The 19,308-nt window shown below is 30.8% G+C and overlaps 1 long non-coding RNA gene across 1 annotated transcript; it reads right to left on the reverse strand.

Annotated features, from left to right (window-relative positions):
• Positions 1-1,844: 1,844 nt before the first annotated feature.
• Positions 1,845-2,665, reverse strand: LOC145325540 (uncharacterized). Its single transcript, XR_013881507.1, has 3 exons — positions 2,541-2,665; positions 2,144-2,205; positions 1,845-1,936 (listed from the first exon to the last, which is right to left on the reverse strand). It is a non-coding gene; the product is annotated as an uncharacterized LOC145325540 (long non-coding RNA).
• Between the last annotated feature and the right edge of the window lie 16,643 nt (positions 2,666-19,308).

A 19,308-nucleotide genomic window follows, 5' to 3' on the forward strand; every position in this document is an offset into this window, starting at 1 on the left:
TAAACAAAATTGAAAAAGTTTTATAAAACTATAATAAAAAAAATAAGTTTATTTTAACAATCATAATTTTCGGCTTTAAAGGGTTAGCTTGAACCAAACCTGAACAAAACCTAAACAAAAGACAATGCAATGTAGCAGATATTTTTTAAACACAAGAAACAATAATGTATTTTTAACTGCATTGTTTTGAAGTTTATAAACAGACTGATGCATATTTGTTCATAATTTTTCATTCTTTACATGTTCTTTAATATCACTATATTTATTGTAGTATCTATTGTATATATTGTATGAACGTTCTCCTTTTTTTCTGGCAATACTATAGGTTAATTTTATAGGTTAAGCTTCCCAATTCGTCAATTTTTGCGATTTGTGATTGGCTAGTTTAGTAGTTACAATTCTTAAAATAAACTTTTTATTTTTTCTATTTTTTATTACAATTTTTTTAAACTTTTTCAATTTTGCTTAGAATGGATTCATATTATTTTTCTCATTCTAATGGTATATATGAACCCATATTTTTTATGTCTGTATGAGAAAATATTTAGGTTTAATGTTTTGATTAAACCGAGGTTAAAAAAATAGATTTTTTCAACAATTACTCAACAGAATTTTAAAAGTAAGGTGTCAAATTAAAGATCTTACTATTTTTGTTCATACTGGCTATTTTCTTCTTTTATTTTGTTGCATTTTAGTACCTTAAAACCGACTTAATTATTTTTTTAAAAAACTTAAATTACTTAAAAAATAAGAGGTCTACAAAAAAACCGATTGCATATCTGAATTCTATGAAAATTTTTACATCTACTACTTACTGAAAGAACCGGCTAGCTATCTTAAATAAAAAGCTAAAAAGTTGATACAACTTCTTTGGTATTTACAGATAATTAGGGACAGCTGTGACATTGTCCAACAACAGGCAGAGTATGGTATATTATTATTACTTCTGCTACTATATCAGGTTATAGTAGAGGGAATGGCCCAAAACAGGCACAACTCATTTCCATACAAAGGTCGTTGGTTACCTGTATGAGGTATGGGGGTTCGTAACTACGGGCGTTGTAGACAGACTAATGTTTCACCAATTCTTGTAAATCATTAATCAACAACGGATTCAGTTTACTGTTTACAGAAAAATGGGGTAGAGCTGAGAAGTATAGATCCATCCTAGAAATTTATATGACAGTTATTACAGTATATAACATTATTTCTTAGGTTTTAAGCAGAAATTAAATTGTTAATTTATGTAGAAAGTTATTATTGGCTGTAACAATTTAATTAACGATGAAAATTGCTACAAGAAAGATCGAAAAAAATAATAAAAAAATTACTATGTTTATTTAATAAGAAATTTATTAGCCATTGTGATTTTTTTATTATTTTTTTTCGATCTTTCTTGTAGCAATTTTCATCTATTAATTAATAAGAAATTTATTAGCCAACCAAAAAAAAAATGAAACCAACCAACCCAAAAATATAAACTGAAACACCCAAAACTATAAACTGAACAACCCAAAAATAAAATAAATCAACCAAACAACCAAAAAAAAATCAACCAAACAACCCAAACAATCCAAAAAAAATCAACCAAACAACCCAAAAAAAATCAACCAAACAACCCAATCTCGTACACCAGAGGTGGCATTACACCACCTTCTTCAACCCTACCTGTAACATAATAATTTTTTACAAACTTTTTCTTAGAAATTAGAAAGCTCTTGAGTATTCTATTATATAAAGTAGCAAGCTTTTTTTTGTCTTATATATAAAGAGATGGTTTTAGGCCATTTCAATTTTAGATTTAACCTGTCAAAATAGAATCCCCTATATGCTATATATTTTTTGTCATACTGTTAAGGGAGGATGTAAAAATTAATTACCTAAGTAGGGCCAGTACCGTGTTTGGGTTAGGTATAGTTCCATCGCAGCAAGGACCCTAGAAAAAGAAGATAAGTATTCGGATATTCTAACAAAGATAGAAATAAACAAACAAAGACAACATCCATAAAAACGAAGCTCTGAAACGGTAGAATAGACTAACATTACCAGAATGTAAACAATTTTGTAAAGTTAAAAATCGAAAACATGACTAAATTAATGTAATGAGCTAACAGTTACGTGCGTAATGACCGACTATGCATACCTGATTATCAACCTTGCCAGACATTGGTGACGGACCTATACCACCCGTGTGATGGCTACATCCTGAACATAATTACCAAGGATTAAAATCTTCATACTTTCTGCAAATAGAAACAGAGGAAGAACAATTCGGCCATATTATTGTAAAGATTAAGTTACATAAATAAGGGCAGTTATTTTTATAATCCAATCCATTCGCCAAAGTCCACCAGTCAGTCCGTAACGCTAAAAGTAACAAGTTACATAGTTTTAGCAAGTTTAATAAGATCGATTTTTCCTATTAGCTTTAAAAGACCATTAAACATTTTTAAAATTATTAATGTTGTTAAGTTTCCAAATGGAAATCCAAAAGTTTGTTTCGTTGCCCTATGAAAGTTCTGGGAAAAATGACAACTTACCCTTTCACCATTCTAGCAACGCTTTGGAGAGTGTGCCAATGACAAGTATGACACTCCACTCCTCCCGAAGCCAGAGTAGACCTGCTCCCATTGGAAATCAGGACCCAACGCAGCAAGTCTATCAGCCAGTGCAGTGGACTAAAATAAACAATAAATTATTAATTATTAATTAATTAGTATTCGAAAGTAGAAAAAAATAGCCTAAAACCATCCAGGGGCATACATTATTTAGGGCTAAAAAATACGGGGGGGGGGGTAAAAGGGTGATTATCCCCCCCCCTCTGAAATGGATTTTGGAGTACCTACGGCACCCACAAAATTTTGAATTATACCCCCCCTCCCGAAAAATAAATTTAAAACCTTGGACGTCTTTGCCTACATGATTAAGATTACCTCCCATAATTTTTATTTAATCCCCCCCTCCCAAATAAAAATAAAATAGTTTGCTAACAATTAAATTTCCCGTCGCTTTTAGCAGGTTTTTGCCTATTTTCATAATATTTTTTTGGAATGGCAGAATCAAAAAAATTCATTGATCTAAGATACATTTTATGCTTTGCTTTAAAATTCTAAAGGCATTTAGGATATTGTGTCTAATTGCCGCAAAATATTTGAGGGACAGATAAAGAAGCAGTGGAGTTAAAGCAGTACATTTCCAGCAAGCTTCCTTTATATCAAATTATTACCTTTTACTAAGGAAGTCCTTGCAGGGAGGTTCCTTTCTCAAGGGAATCCTCCCGGTAAAAGCTAAAACCGTGTCCTAGGCCACAGTTTCGGCTTGCAAGCGTGAGAAGGTGTACTGGCGCTAGACCCAGTGTCTAAGGGCAACAGTCAAATAGGCAGCACTCCACAGGACTAAAATTAAAGAATATGTTAGTAAAGGAACCCTTTAAAAAATACACTGATTTAAGACTGCCACAAGAATACCCCAAAATTCATATTGAAAGTTACTCACAATAACAATTTATTTATTAAATACGTCGCATAGAAACAAAATTACAAGCTTACTTTTGGAAAAGGTTAGGTAGCAAGCATTCTTAGTTATTATTTTATTTTAACCATCATAATAATTAAACCTATTCTTATTAATTTTAACAGAAAGTGAGAAAAAAGATCGAAGACTGGGTAAGGTATATGAAAAGTGAAATCTATAAAAAATTCGTAGATACAAGGATGAAAGGGTTAATTGACTGTATTTCCCCACCACATTAACCTGGTTTTGACCAATGATGTCGGGAGTAATAAAGAGCAAAGTAGCAAAAAAAATTTGCTAGCAGACGAAAAAAGTAATTGAAAAAGGGAGGAGGTAGTTTTTTGTATATACATCTACACTATAGATTTGCTCAAAAGACATTACAAAAAGTTACCTGGCTATAAAAGGATAGCCGCCATATAGTCTCCCCCTGTCTGGCCTGGGAAGGACAAGTCCCAGATTTACGTGCGACGGGGATGACCAAATGTCCTGCTTCATGGCATCTGCCTTTCATCACAAGATTTCAGCTGACCTAAGAACATTATATATTAGACTAACAGATACGCCCCTAGAGGTTTGTTTATAAAAAAATTAATACGCAACTCCCACTTCCCCAAAATAGTTCCCGGGACCTATGAGAAGCTACCCTGTTAAAGAAAACCAGCTCGGTTCAACGAATAGCTAGATCCTTAAATTACAATACTAGTATATGTGTCCCTAGAGGCTAGGGTTTTGTATTTAAAGAATTAACTAAATCATAATTACATAATCACAAGGCTTTTAACAAAATATCAAATAACAAATTATCGTCCAGGGACCCATTTGAGGCTTACCTAAAAACCTCACTAATTAAAAAAAAATTCAACAGTAGTAAAAGTATCAAAAAACTGCTTTAACATATCAAAATATTAATAAAACCAAAAAAAGTTAGGTGAAAGGGTATTACTAAACAAAACAATTTAACATCAAAGTTTACCTGGTGCTGAAGTGTTGCTAGCTGGTCCCGAATCTTCAAGCAAGGCAATTCTCCTCACTGTTTCTACTCGAACTTAGAATTTAGGGAGGGAGTAAGCTGCAGAGATTTTAAGTTAGTGGGCCCCCTAACAAAAAAGCTCTATAAAAAAGGTGTAGCTAAAGCTACAAGAAATCCTGACGTAAAGCCTTTCAAAACACATTTAACCTGAAAAAAATAGAATAATTAAAAAAGGATGACCACATCCATAAGCTTATAACTAAAGAAAAAAATCAGCAAAGTAGAAAAAAGGACACCGGAAAATTTTAATGCAGATGCTTAGTGATAATACAATTTCAGCAGAGATATAATATCAAATAAATAAAAACTGATAGTAAAACGGTTAAATTAATATTAATAATAATGCAGCCAAATAAGTAAGACACAATAATATAAAGTCCGTCTAGGCAAAGTGTTTTTTCAGTAGCTTTTGATAAGTTATGTTAGGTTAGGTTAGGTGATTGTCCCGCAGGTTTAGGCTAGAAAACAGGCAGACATTTAAATTTTAAATATTATAAAATATTAAAAAACATGCAAACATACGATATCTACAAGACAATGCACTTCTAAATAGAGACTATTTGAAAATTTTAATTCAGACTTTAAAAATAGATCTTTAATTTATCCTTTTATTACCATGAAAAGATGTAAAAAATATGTTATGATAAGTAACTAACGTGTAAAATAATATTATATTAAACAGACATACACATACTATAATAGTAGAGTAGTTGCACTAAACAATATTTATTACATACCCGAAGGATGAGAAGACAATGCTCAAACTTTACTGACCAATCGAAATACCATTCAATATATAGCCACGTAGCCAATAAACTAAAGAAACCACTTGTTAAAGTATGACAATACAATAACAAGCGTGTCAAGTATTATTACTATTGTGACACAGCATCAGAGCACTTTAGAAATCTAAATGGACGGTCAGATTTTCAGTGCTCCATAAATGCCGCAAAAAGACCTGTTTTATTTTACTGAAGAATAAATATAGATTATTAAATACTCCCAATAATGTAAAAATTTATAATAATATACATGCAAAAAAATATTGATTACAAATTTATCATAAAAAAAGGTTAACTTTAATATCAAAATTATGTAAATATTTAATTTTGAATATTAGATATTTTGTCCGAATTGTTGAAACGCAAAATAATTCGCGGCAGAAACCAGCGAATAAAGGAATAGTTATTGTTAATCGCCTCATATTGTAGACAGCTTTCTGCAGATAAATTAAAAATACAAGAATAGAACAAGTTTTGTTAGCCTAGAGGGCCGAAGGCACGGTCTAACAAAACTGGTATTAATTATAAGATTTTTATTTTATTCGTAGTAAATTATCTGAAATAAGATGCTATACATGATTTTTCAGTATAGCAGAGAAAAATGGTTTTGAAGCCATACTGGAAAAATCTAAGTATCAAGATTTTGTGCCTGGCTTTTTTGTATGCTATCACCATCCAGGCCACATTTTTGGACATTCTTGTGACTCAACCTATATAGATATGTCATGATACTTACAGCTGCTAAATATATCTAAAAAACAACACAATTCTGCCTTATAGGGGAAAAAATATAGGTTTTGCTACCATAACTTTTTACAAAGGATAAATTCATACTTGAATCTTACACTAGATTTTTATTTTTTCAAATAAATAAAACAGTCACAGGGCTAAAATTCCCCTTTACCCCCATCCACTCCTAGTGGAAGAACAAAATTACTAAAAAACGAAATCCATGTTAGCAAGCTAATTTTTTCCCTATCATAACATCCACATATATTCTACATTTATTCTTTTTTTCTTATTGAAATGACAGATGAACATTTGACAATGTACAAACCTATAATCTATAAATTGTTCATCAAATGAACGACCAAGAATAAGTACATATAGGATCCCCCCCCAAAAAATTTTTTTACCCCGGGGGTAGAATTACCTTGGGGGACTAATTACCCCCCCTAAAATCTGTTGACAGGGGTAAATTTCTTTTAATTGAAATACTATTAAAAATTTATTTGTAAAAATAAGCGCGAAGCGCGCCAAAATTCTTTTTGTTAGGGATTATTTATTTTTGGGGGGTAATCATCCCTCAAAATTGTTTAGGGGGGGGGGAAATGCCCCCACCTAAATGGTTGGGGGTGTCTACTGCACCCCCAAGATAGGGGTAAATTTTAAATGGGGGGGGGGGGAAGGAAAAAAATTTTGGGAGTGCCTACATTACACAAATAAAACAAACAAATGAAAAATTACCCGACCCCTTTTAAAACTTTTAATGAAAATAAATGAGGCGGCGGGTTATAAAGCTATACAAAAATTTCGAACCATACTGTTATTGGGGAGGGGGGATTTTTTAAGATCAAATGTACGTGTAATTAAAAAAAAATTAGGTTCGAGCCAAATGACGAACATATATTATGCATGATAATAGAGAAGATGAACTCTCAAAATTTAAAGTAAATTATTCTATTCTATCTTTGCATATGAAACTTTTCACAAACTTTAGAATGATTTAACAGAAAGCTCTATTATGAAAGAAGAAATAAATTAAAACACACCTTATTTGTAAATGATAAATTTGAAAGCATAAAGATTTCATAGATAGATTATATTTATTGGTATATTAAAAGTCATTACATAAAGAATTATTTCGACTCAGGGATCTAAAGGGATAAGACAATGGACGATAAATTGATATACATTAACAAAGATGATAAATAGAATTATCTCTTCAGTAGATTTTAGTGGTTGAAAAGTTTGGACACAATAAATCAAAATTCTATTGAAGTCCCCAAAGTTGTTAAGCCAACGAATAAGAAAACGGTAATATAAAACTTTGGGGACTAGTGTAATAAACAGCCCAATGTCCTCTCGAATCCTGATTCCAAAAATATACCTATCATCTAGACGCCCAAAGGAGGCCACGGGGGAAGGTTACGCCCCTCAAACATTGAAACTACCATTTTACCCCCCCCCCCATCAAAATGTTATTTACCGCGTCGTATTTTAGACAGCTTTCCGCTGATATCAAAATGAAAAAATTTAAGATTTAAACCTCAGGGCAAAACTGTTATGATACTTATTTTAATATTTGTGAAAATTTGTTTACTCTATAATATTTAAGGGGTTGCACCGCTAACCTCTAGGAGCTTTGTTTAAACAATCCGTGTGGGTAAATACCATGTTCATCTTTGCAGAATATATTATGCTCTTTATACAATACATACAATATGATTATTAAATTGTAAAAAGTAAAATCAACTATTACTAAAATTACAGGGATCTAATGGCTGATAAATTGATGTACATCCCCAATGATGATTACCCCTTCAGTAGATTAAAATTAGTTGTTAAAGCTTTGGAACACTCAACCTAATGTTCTAAACAATCAAGATTCACTAGAATCCCCAAATTGTAAAGCCAACGAATATGAAAACGAAATCTAATAGACAGCCCATTGTCCCTTATAATATTGATTGTCTCATCCTGTATTCAATCAACTTTCTTACAGTTATTTTTTCAAAATCTTAGCTATTTTAGAACATAACCGTCCTTGATCAAGCTTTATTTTGTATTCTAAACTTTAAATGCAATTGTATAGAAATGACAACCTTTCTCATTGAATAAAAATGGCAGAGAAAAATCTTTCCTAAAAAGGAGAGTTATTATGTATTGAAATTTTCAAATGCAGAAAACATTTCCCAAAATGGTAACATAAAAGGCCAACACTCTAAAAAATGAATCACTTTTGGAAATAAATAAGAACAATTAAGTCCACAAGTAGCGTAGCCAGGCTGCCGCGTGTGCTGGGCAGTAAATAAATTAAATTAAAATATTATTTTATGAGGCCTCAAGGGGCAGTTGAGGAGGGAAAGTTGAATTCAATAACCCAATTTTTAAGATTAGATTTTAAAAGAAAAGTAAGAATTTTTTTTGGGGGGGGAGGGGTCAGTAATTTTCCAAGGGACGATTTCTCTTGGGGGGGTGGTCATACCTTACCAGGACATATAAGAAGCTACCCTGTGAAGGAAACCATTTAGGTACATCGGTTAGCGAGATCCTTTGGTACAAACAGACAAACAAACGAACAGATTTTTATTTCCAATCCTCTAGGATTGACACACAAAACAAACGCACAACTCTTTTACGAGATTTTTCACAGTATAAGCATAAACAATAAAATCTATCATCTCTTTTAATTTTTGCATTGGTTTAGTATGCTACTCTTTTATTTATTTTATCAGTTCTTGAAAAGTAGAAAAATATGCAATTGTATTTCGTATTATAATTTAGAACTTTTGAAACCCTAATTACGCGACGACTACATGACAACAATAAAACAGAGAAACAGATGCGTAAAAAATAACTTAGCATCTATAATAAGAATTATTTGCAAAGGTTTTTCTAATTTGCACAAGCTTTTTTCTGTGTTTTTGTAGATTAAGAATTTAAAAGCTTTTATGCTGAACTGAAAAAGATTGAATGTAGGTCTAACTGAATGTTTGGAACACTACCCGAAAATAGTTATATATCCCAATTATAAAGGAGAAACCTATCGGAAAACTGTTAGCGAGATCCTTTGATACATAAAGACATCATGTTGATTCTTTAGACACAACCATCATGAAATTTAGAATCTCTTAACAGCTATTAATTTTATACTCATTTTCAGGTAAGCTTCATATTGGTCATATACAAGTTTTATCTATTTCCTTCCAAACTAACAGTGTCGGAACTTTTCAACCAATAACTTGATTCCATAAAACTTTTCAACTTCATTGGACATTTACCTAATTGGTCAATCGTCAATTTTGCAATTTAGATAGGCAAGTTGGTGTTAGGTTAAGAAATCCCCACGGGGCATTAAGTTCCCTTCAATGATTCACTCTTTCTAAGTTAAAATAAGGAATCAATAAATGAATCTGAAATTTTAAAAGATTAATTGAATGACGATTTTTTTCCTGCAGTTCTGTAAGCACAGAGTAAACATGCTCTAATAAATCATTGATTTACTAATAAAATTATGATTGATTGTACTCTAAATTAAAAAGATTTTTTGGAAAATATTTATGCAAAAATTTGTAGAAAGCATTTCTTTTTAAAAAGGACATAAACGAAAAATTTTACAAAAAAAGTACAATTTTAAGGAGGGTGTTGACACCCAACTGCCACTGATGGTAAGGTACAAAATTTAGATAATACAGAGTAGATATTAGTAAAGTTTCTTTCAGCGAATCTAACCAGCTCAAATTGACCGCTAATTTTCTGAAACAAGCAAAAACAAGAAAGTGTGCATACAAAGAAGTAAATTCTCCATTTAGCAAAAAAAAACAAATATATATAAATTTGTATATAATGGGGTTAATAAACCAAAAATCGAAATTGTGTAAATACAAATATTATAGAATGCATTGTCCTAAAAAAATAAATGATAAACAAATATTTGTAGTTTTGTAAAAACAATTATTATAACATGAAATCTACTCTTCCAGTATAAAAACTAGATCATTTTCTGAAAACGTCGACAGTTGAGTTCTCTTGTGGTAGTATCGGGGTTGTAAGGTTGCCCGCCTTTGAGGGACGTCCGCAGGTTAATGGAATGGCTCCCTTTTACAGTCATACTGTTAATCCAAGAGATGGTGGAGGCAAGATTCAAGGCCACTGGGGACGCTCCGTGGTAGTAGAAACGCGCTAAAACCATCTCTTTGAGTTTTGTATGGGTAAGCTCACTCTTCTAGTGGCTTACTCGTCCAAAGGGTTTCAATATTTGTATATAGGGTCGACATTTAGTATTGCCCTTTCTTTAAAGGTGATGTTAAATGCTGTCACGACAGACCTATTATGATTATTGATTCCTGGAGGCGGTTAACTGAGCCCACCCTTCGTTTTTTCGTGCCTGTCCTGCAGGCAAACTTGAGATTTTTTTGGGGCGGCGCAGTATAGTTTTAGTTGAAAGAATATAGTAATACGATGTCATGGTCTGGCCAATCATGGCAAAGGCTTGCTGTATTGAGGGATACTCTGGTCTTAATGCCTAGTCAGAGTTTGAGATTCCCGTCGGATTAGCGGCCGTTTTTTGTCTTGGGGAGGTACGATTACTTGAGAACTCGCTGTCGGGAGAAGCCTGGCCACCTTGTCCCACCATAGATTATCTAATTTTTATTATTGTCCTACCAGTAATGAAAATTGGATAGTTTAGGGTGGGTTAAGGATTTTCTTCAATAGTGATATTAGTTATTAATTTTAATATTAAATGAAACTTCAAATTATGTTCAAACTCCAAATTAAAGTTCAAACTTCAAACCCAAATTAAAAGAAACCAACAAATATATTAAGGATTTGATTAAAAGAGTTCTAAATTCTCTTTATTGAATTCTTAACTTATTTGATATAAAAATCTTCGAAAATAACAACCTAATACAGAAAATAAGAATTGTGGATGTTGCTTTGTTTATATTATGTTAAAAATTTATTTCTTCTTAAAAATTTGCTTTTACATTTTACATTATATTTGGGGTATTTAAGTTTTGGTATTTTCAAACCTTTTTCTTAAATATTTCTAGTACAAAAGAAAACAAGCTGTTTCCTTACTTAGCTAGGTTCTTTTATGGAGCGTAGCTGTTACATAATTTACTTTGTATGATGTATTTTCAGCTTATTACAATTTTTCCAATTATTCTGACCTAAAACAATCACAAGAACCTTGTCAATATTTTGTCAGCTATGTATTTTTTTTATAAAACTGTATTATTCTACGTAGATATAATCAAAATTATATTTATGTTGACTAATGTGGTCATGTTTTTATCGTGAATATTTTTTGTCCTTGTTAAAACCTACACGAACATAAACATAAACGTCAATATTTTATAATCATGGATGCCAAATTTTAGATGCATAAGTTTGTATGATTTTCTATTTTATACCTTCAAATCTCTCAATGAATGAGATTTATATATGTTGGATAATGGTTCTGAAACTTTTCTTTTACATACAACTTAATTATTTATTCCTTTATATTTATTTTACTTATAAAACTGTAGCAACTGTAGTAAATTTGTCAACCCTGAAACACAGAAATTCAAAGGGATTAGACAATGGACGTTAATTTCACCAATGATTGCAACTGTTTATTATAATTATTAGTTAAAACTCGATTTAATTAATGATAGTTTATAGTTTATGTCCCCTCCATCCCTGCTGTAACCCCTTATCCTCTTCCTTTTGAACAGTACCAATTTATGTCTTCATATTTCACCGCATTTTTTTACATTTTCAATGGTGAACCTTCAAAAGAATGTTCTTTTGTTGGTTTTCCAATTATTTTCGGGAGTGAAGCTATTCTATAATTTAAGAAACTAAAATCTATTAATTTTGTTGTCCCCGAGGGTTTAAAAGCCCGGGCTAACAAATTGGTGATTTTTATTTCATTAATCGTGGAAAATTGTCATCGTATTTCGAAGCTATACTTGTATTTATTTATCTTATTATTAATTTATTTGTATTAGGATAGTTATTTATATTAATAAACATCTTTCCGAAAAATTATAATAATTTAATTGTCTTTAATACATGATTTTCATTATGTATTCGGCGGATATTAATTTTAATATTTTATTTAATCTTATTATCACATTTTATGTAAATGTTTTTGTATTAGTTATTTAACGCATCACATTAAACAGTTTTCCGCGGAAATTACAATGAAAAATTTTAATATTCGTAGAAGTGTGTTTGTAATACGATGCTATACATGATTCGTTTCGAAACCATACTGAATAATTTTATTTTGTGATATTCAACAACTATATAAAAGGAAAATTATAAGATTAATTTTAGTTATTTTAGTCCTGCGAATATTAACCGTTTCTATTCTACACATACATATATTTATTATATTTATTCTAATATAAATGTTTTTTTTTATATTAGAATTTTTTATATTATATTTTAGATGTCTGCGTAATCGTATATCAACATTTTTAATTTACTATTCGTGGAATATTGTCTTTGATACGATGTATGGCTTATTTCATTTGTAAAATTCACAACATGGACTAAAATGATTTAAAGCCTGATTAAATTTGTTTTGTTCTTTGTTTAAAAATCCATGAAAGCGAAGCTCTAAAATGGTAAAAACTTGTGAAAGTCAGTACTGAATAAGCAGAATATAAGTTTGAAAAATTCTAATTCGAAAAGAGGGACGGAGGGACGAACGTATTATAGAAAAGATTTTAAAAAGATAGCTGTGTTGACAATATTTGAAAGCAACACAAAAGTTGTTTACTCTCCTGTTATAATGAGTTTTCATTGTTCATAATTTTTTTGGTAGCGTAGATACTTAATAAGAATATGTTATTTTCTGGTTTGATCAATGAATTTACGTAGAAAGTGCATAGTTTTTGATTGCATATGTGTTGCATGAAAAATAAAATAAAAAATCTCTCTGAAAACATACATAGTTTTTCGTATTTTTTCTTGTTTGAAATGGATAGATATGTCATAGAAGTTCAAAGTTTTTATAAAAATAAAAAAAAAGAAATGTGGTTTAATTTTGTAATATTTGTTAGTGGAATAAGTTTTGTACATTATTTAAGAATATAATGTTATTGCAGATTTGATAATTATATAGAGGATTGTGCATTTTTTTTGAAAGAAAGGTACTTTAGGAATAAGACAAAGGACAAAATTACCCTTGAAATTATTGTTGTATTAATTGCTAGTTTATATAGATTTAAGCCACTGTGTCCCCCCCCCCTCCCTGTTTGAAAGGTCATTTATATTTTGTGCAACTTTCCAACTTTGCAAATATTTTTTGCAACAGTAGCTAATCAAACTTTCCTGTTTTGTTTTTGTTTCATTATGCAAAGACAGAAAAAATGTTTGGATTTTTTGTTAAAACTTTCATTTTAACTTGTAAATTTTTACCATTTTTTTCTTTTGTAAATTACTTTTGTTGTACAAAACAAGAACGCTAACTTTCATTTGTAGAAAAATGAAATAAATAAAAGTCTTGTAACGCTATTCGTATAATGACATAGTGAATAAAACTTATGTCTATTAATGAATAAAAAAGTAAGCAGAAATGTTTCTTTAATTTATGTAAGTTGTTTGTGTTTCTTTTTGTCTGTTTTTGCCATTATAATAGAGATATTTTAGATTAAATCGCGGGCCTAAAACCTTTTTATACATTAAAATAAGTTGCAATGGGATTATGTTGCTTTCTTTAATTTAATTTAGGCAACCCGCCAGAGTTGGATCCTCTCAAAATTTCTATTAATCACCATGCGACTAATTAATCCATTTTATTGTGCTTTAATTAACTCAAGAATTATTTTGCGTGTTGTTATGGTTTTAAAGCAAGCTTTGGTTGTAAACACGAACAATTAAATCCACTGAACCTCGTTTTAAGTAACATTTTAAAATTTAAATGGCACAATTTTAAAATAAAGGATAATTTAATTTAAGGGAATGCACTTTTAAAAATGTGTTAATTTGAACACTATTAGTAGAAATAGTGATAACTTGAACACTCTATAAACGTCTATTATTCAAGTAGTGGGTTAAGAAAATAGTTTATCAATCATCAAATGATTTGTTTTCAGTACTTTTCAAGGGCCAAGCTTTTTATTCATTCAAGAATTTGTTTTTAAAAAGTCAAGAATATAGGGGAACGTATTTCCAATTGATAACCGCTTTCCGCGAATTTTAAAATGTAAAATTATAATATTGATAACAGTTTTGTTATACTGGGGCTGTCAAAACTTCTTTTAATCTTATAAATTTACATATACGCGGAAAGCTGTTTATAATACGATGCTATGCCTGACTTTTCAGTATGACATTTTATTTGTATGCTGTTTATACTGTTTCAGAACGTCCAAGTAACATAATAATTTCTATTTCGTAATACCCGCCCGTCTCGTTGTCTGTTAGGAACCGATAGGTGGAAACGTGAATTTCTCAACTCCAACTCAAAATAGACTATTTTTTAGGAGGAAAGTTTTGATGAAAATTTGGCATTTCTACTCACATTGGCTTTGCTGTTCATATTTCGCTAGTTTCAAAATTACGTAAATTTCATTTAGTAAATTTTGACATGTAAAACAGAAGGACATACAGATCCTTTATTTCTGATTTGAAATAGTATTGAAATTTTGCATTTAAATTAAGAATTTTAATGATTTTTCTAGTAGCACTTGTATTTTTAAGATTTTCAACATTTTTCAGACATTTTTATCGGAGTAAAATGAGGGGGTTAATTGCTTTAAAAATAATTCGCTGTTATAAAAACCTCGTATCTTAATTTCTAATACTAAAAAAATCATATTTTAAACTAAACCGAAAAGTCTTCATGAAAAAAAATTCTGTCAACTCGTCAATAGAATTAATTTAGGAATCCTAATAACAAAGTAACACGATGTCTATCTGTCCATCTGTGCTGAAGGATCTCGGACTGATATGGTGATATAGTTTCTGGGTGGTTTTATATTATTTTGGAGTAATCGCAAAAACATATTCTAGTATTCATTTGAAACAGATTATCATCGTATTATATCCAGTTTTCTACGAATATAAAATATAAACCATTTTTTTGGCTCGTGCATAAAGTGTACATTTTATATGCGATGCGATGCGAGAATAGTTATTTCTCGCATCGTATTATAAACGGATTTCCGCGGATAAAGAAAGTACAATTATGAGATTAAAACTAGTTTTTTTTTAGCCCCGAGGTGCCAAAGGCACCGGCTAAAACACAGACAAACTACATTGATACAACCTTTTCAAAATTATTATTACTTTCAGTTGCACATCTAATTTGGATATGTGTCCGTCATTCTGTATTGGCATTTTAGCTCTCGCTTTGTCTCAATTTCCCCTGTCCCCCTGTGATGCTCTATCTTTCTCTCTCCTTTATTTCTCTTTTAATCTATCTATCTATCTGCCCCCCTCTCTCTCTCTCTCTCTAATGCTGCGCTTCTTATGGAAATACTTGTCCTCATTTCCAGCTAATTTTACTCTCTACTATTTAAAAAGTTTAAATTCTAGGGTAGATGCATTAAAAGTGAATCTAAAGAATGATAGGTATTTGCTACTACTTTGCTAGTTTTCTGACACTCTAAAAAATATTCCAAATAAATTGATTTTAAAAGTGTAAAGGGACACAGCTACAAGTCATTATATTAAAGAGACCCAAAAAGGTTCTTATTTTTTACTCCAATTGCTGGATCAAAATTATAGAAGTTTGAGTGTCCTTGAAGGCCTCTAGGGGCGTAGCTATATAAAAAATGTACATCTCTGATACCCTCTCAAGAAATACAAAATTAGCCATCTCCTGAAAAATATTCAAATTCACATACTTTTTTACAGTTTATTGTGATCTATGCAATTTTTAAATCTAAATTTTAGTCACGATACAAATCAATCCAGTCCTTTTCACAATACAGAAGATTTTCTAAAAATTTGATAAAAAGAAAAATTATATCAGAAATTGATTCATCGTGTACTTTTAACATTTAATAAATCTTAAACTACTTTTATATTTCAACTAAAATTATCCTGTTATGCTTTTTTTTCGTCTGTAGCAAAGGATCTCACTAACCGCTGAAATGATATGATCCTCCTTTACGGTGAAGCTTCTTTTAGGTCCAGGGAAGGTTCATAACTATTTTGGGGGAGGGTATCCTCACACTCCCAAGAGAAATCACCAATAGAAAAAAATTATCCCTTAAATTTTTTTAAAAAGTTAAATTGAAAATTAATGGGGAGGGGGAGTCCCTAGATGCTTCTAAGGGCGTTGTTGCTAGTAAATAGAGCTGGATCTTTAAATCATTTTAGTGGTGAGCCAGATCGGGGAGAGCCGAATTTCCGCCAATCACAGCGCGGCATTTCATAAAATGCTGTGCACTCATTGGTTGAACTAAGTATTTTTGCTGTTTTCATTTTTTCACTTGTTTGTAAGAACGCCATCCATCTGATGTCAATAGTAATGCACTTGTTGAAATGGATGGACTGCAATTGAATGTGAAAGTTGCTTATGTTATCCTTATTTAAAAGTTACAGAATGTTATGTCTGTCTGTAAATCTAACTTCTTTTTAAAAACCTACTTCCCCTAGAGGCCTCTAATCGCTATTTTAAAAATGGATGTCGATCTAATGGATTCCATTTCATAAGAATGTTTGTCTGTTTGTGAGTGTTTTTTTCCTCTACCTTTCGCCCCTAGAAATTTATTCCATTCCCCCCTAAAAAATCTAATACATTAAAGTGGAAAATATTACCAGTAAAAGCCTCTAGGGGCGTAGCCTTGTTGTATGTTAACCTTGAATGTTGGCAAATTTATCACAACTAATGAAAAATATTCTTAAAAACATTATCATTAACAACACATAACATGATGAAAAACACTATACTTTATTTTATTATGCTCGATTTCTCCTCTCATGGAACAAAACCACTAGAGACAAAGCCACTAGAATTCTTATAAAACTTATTCTTATTTTGACACTTTCATTGAGTTTTCAAAATAAGTCAAAAAGCAATAAAGATTCAGTCATTTTAGCTAAATAATTATTAACTTAATAACAAACCTATAGTAATTATTTTTCGCAATATAATTCCCTTATAATTGCAATGGGGGATGTAATAATTTGTCCTTTGCCAAGCCATTAGTCATATATGTATATTGGGAGAATCCCTTTAACAAAAAGTAGACCAAACTCCCCCCCCCCCACTCTGACTAATTTTTTGAAGTCAATAAAATAGGTTGATGTTAAAAATGTAAACATGTTTGTTGAACGTGATCATTTCAAGTATCTGTAGCTGACAAACCAATAGTAAGAGTAGCTACACTCCCTTGTATAATGTGTCTATTTTAAGAAATTCTAAATTTAACCTGTTTAACAATATATATAATTCCTTCCCCCCAAAATATATACAAATATATTGACTTAACCTATTTTGAGATCGAACCGAAGCTTCTCTATAATTGAAACCCGGAAATGTCCCAAACACACTATTTTTTTTGTTGACTACTGAATGACTAACAACATTCGGTGATAGAATAACTATACAAAATTCTAACAGCATTTTTGTTTTATTTTTTCTCAACTATCTATCTTTATTCCATATGACAACATCCATAAAAGCGAAGCACTGAAACGGTAGGACAAACAGACATTAACTGAATAATCAGAATATAAATGTATAAAAGTCGAGCCAAAATTGTAAATAAATTTGTTGAAAAACTGCTGGATACAGGATAATGCTTATGGACATACTTACACTTTTAGAACTTGATTATAGAGTTGCTTCGTTTATAACATTATACTTTGTTGTCCCAGGAATGATTAGATCACATGAAAATTTGTTGTTAAAAAAGTGAAAAAATCGACATGTTTCAAATGGACGTACGGACATTCTGGTAATGATTATAGAGTTACTACGCTTTCTAAATCGTACCTAACTACTCAAGGAATCATCATGCAAAGTTTGAAATCGATAGGACAATTCTAACATGCCTAAATTAACGAAAAAAGTTATCCGTTACGGACGGACGTACGGACGGGCCGACCCTAATAATACAAAAGCTTCGCTTTTAAAAAGAGAGGGTGGCTTTTCTGGCCCACTCGTTACATCGAGGGTTATTACCAATCTGTCAATTATTCTCTACACTACATTATTTACAACAGTCACAGACATAATCAAATAATAACTTATTTTGAAAATTGAGTAACTTCCTTCCCCTTCCTTTATTTGAAGCTTATCAATATATCTCTTTTTTTTTGGGGGGGGGGTGGAGGGATGTGGAAGGAAATAGCAATCATATTTTTTTTTAAAGTTAAGTTTTATGCTACTTATTTTCTTTATTAATGTTAAGAATAACTGTTTACTATAAATTATCTTAGTGGCCACCCCACGCGCTACTTATATCTTTTTGGTTGTTTTGGCGATTTCTCTTACGCTCCCTCAAAATAGTAGGACCTATGTAAAAGAGAACTAAATCGGTTCAGCGGTTAACATACACAGAGATCCTGTTACTAAGCATAAAATTATTTTCTAAAATTTAATTTAACTTTTTTAAGCTAACGAAGTCTAGTTAAATTTAATAAAATAAAATAATATTATATTTAAAAATATTAATGGAAAGAATCCGAGATTTTAAAAGTGTTTAGTCTCTGTCAGATAACAAGGGACTGCAAGGAGTTATAACAACATGTTTGAAAATAAAAAGTTAATAAAAAATATATACTTTTCGATATTTCATTTTTACTCTTTATTTATATGGTAAAGACAGGTTTTTTTTGAAGTGGGACAATTGTTATTGTAATCCAAGGTAGATATCAGGATTTTTTGTATTTATCTTGAGGGGTAGAAAAAATGTGCAGGCTTTCCTTTTCAATTTAAAGTTTCAACAACCCCCTAAATCTCCAATTTTTTTGGCGGGGGGGGGGGGGGAAGGGTTGTGGGATAGCCATATAAAAATCAAGGTTCCCAATTCTTATAATTGGAGAATCAGTAAAAGTAAGTAAAAAATAGATAGAATATATCGTTGAGACTTATTTTTATACCTTTAATTAAATATTCTTGAAAATATAGTTTTTCCTATATCATTTTAGAAAATAAATATTTTGACTTTTAGTTTAAGGTTAGCTTTTGCGTATATTCGGATGAAAATACATCACAAATAGAAAAGTTCTTAATCTAATAAATAAGCTAATTCATGTAACAATCCATAAAAGCGAAGTTATACAAAGTAGCTTGATGTC

This window comes from Acartia tonsa, chromosome 8, assembly GCF_053477335.1.
Source record: "Acartia tonsa isolate MP-2025a chromosome 8, ASM5347733v1, whole genome shotgun sequence".
In the NCBI taxonomy this organism is placed as follows: domain Eukaryota; kingdom Metazoa; phylum Arthropoda; class Copepoda; order Calanoida; family Acartiidae; genus Acartia; species Acartia tonsa.